The sequence below is a fragment of the Orycteropus afer genome, unplaced genomic scaffold (genome assembly GCF_000298275.1).
Source record: "Orycteropus afer afer isolate SDZICR_OR568_19922 unplaced genomic scaffold, OryAfe1.0 scaffold00464, whole genome shotgun sequence".
NCBI classification, from domain to species: domain Eukaryota; kingdom Metazoa; phylum Chordata; class Mammalia; order Tubulidentata; family Orycteropodidae; genus Orycteropus; species Orycteropus afer.
In genome coordinates, this window is record NW_006922051.1 from 983,140 (window position 1) to 984,785 (window position 1,646).

At 41.0% G+C, this 1,646-nt stretch overlaps 1 protein-coding gene across 1 annotated transcript in view; it reads left to right on the forward strand.

Annotated features, from left to right (window-relative positions):
• Positions 1–1,646, forward strand: part of LOC103208786 (TIR domain-containing adapter molecule 2) — a 101,528-nt gene that overhangs the window by 85,215 nt on the left and 14,667 nt on the right. The gene's annotated exons all lie outside the window — the stretch shown is intronic.

Here is a 1,646-nt window from a genome sequence, read left to right on the forward strand (position 1 = left end):
CATTGCTGATGTCAGATGGATCTTGGCTGAAAGCAAAGAATACCAGAAAGATGTTTACTTGTGTTTTATTGACTATGCAAAAGCATTTGATTGTGTATATCATAAAAAATTATAGATAACTTGGAGAAGAATGGGAATTCCAGAACATTTGCTTGTGCTCATGAGGAACCTGTACATAGACCAAGAGGTTGTCTTTTGAACAGAACAAGGGGATACTGCGTGGTTTAAAATCAGGAAAGCTGTGTGTCAGGGTTGTATCATTTCACCATATTTATTCAATCTGTATGATGAAACAAATAATCCAAGAAACTGGACTATATGAAGAGGAAAGTGGCATCAGGATTGGAGGAAGTCTCATTAACAACCTGCAGTATGCAGATGACACAACTTTGCTTGCTGAAAGTGAGGATGACTTGAAGCACTTACTGATGAAGATTGATGACTTTAGTGTGCAGAATGGATTACATCTCAACATAAAGAAAATGAAAATTCTCACAACTGGATGAATAAGCAGCATCACAATAAATGGAAAAAAGACTTAAGTTGTTAAAGATTTCATATTACTTGTTTCCACAATCAATAGCAGTGGAAGCAGCAGTCAAGACATCAGACGATGTATTGCACTGGGCAAATCTGCTGCAAAGACCTCTTTAGTGTGCTGAAGAGCAAAGATGTCTGCTTGAAGCCTAAGGTGCACCTTAAGAAGAACAAATAAATCTGTCTTGGATGAAGTACAGCTAGGCCCCTTAGAAGTGAAGATGGCAAGACTTTGCCTCTTGTATTTGGTCTTGTCTGGAGGGATTAGTCCTTGGAGAATTATATCATGCCTAAAAGTAGGCAGTCAGCAAAAAAGAGGAAGACCCTCAACAAGATGTGTTGACACAGTGGCTGTGATGATGGGCTCAAGCATAGCAAATATTGTGAGGATGGCACAGGACTGGGCAGTGTTTCATTCTGTTATATATAAGATCACTATGAGTCAGAAGTGACTTGACAGCACCTACCAACAACAACAACACTGAGAAGGCATTGCATATAGGATCTAGAGTTTGAGGGAGAGACCCTGCCAGGAAGTGTATACTTGGCACTCATCTGTGTATAGACAGTATTTAAATCTTAAACATGAGATCATTCTCCTTACCTAGACCTGCCTTAAAAGTTTGATGCCCTAAAATTTTAATATGAAAAGTTTGTATTTTAAAAACATTTTGACCACTTGGCTCCCAAAGAGAGTTGTTGTACTTGTTGTCAGGTGCCATTGAGTTGTCTCTGACTCATAGTGACCCTCCGTACAAAAGAACAGAACACTGCCCAGTCCTGTGCCAGCCCCACAATCATTGCTATACCTGAGTCCATTGTTGCAACCACTGTCACTCCATCTCATTGAGGGCCTTCCCCTTTTTCCCTGACCCTCCACTTAACCAAGCATGATAACCTACTCCAGGGAATGGTCCCTTCTGACAACATGACCACAGTAAGTGAGACGACATATGGCCATTCTTGCTTCCAAGAAGCATTCCAGCTGCACTTCTTCCAGCACGGATTTGTTCATTCTTTTGGCAGTCCATAATATTTTCAGTGGGAACTCTGGTAGCATAGTGCCTAAGGCACTTGACTGCTAACCAGAAGGCTGGTGGTTCAAACCC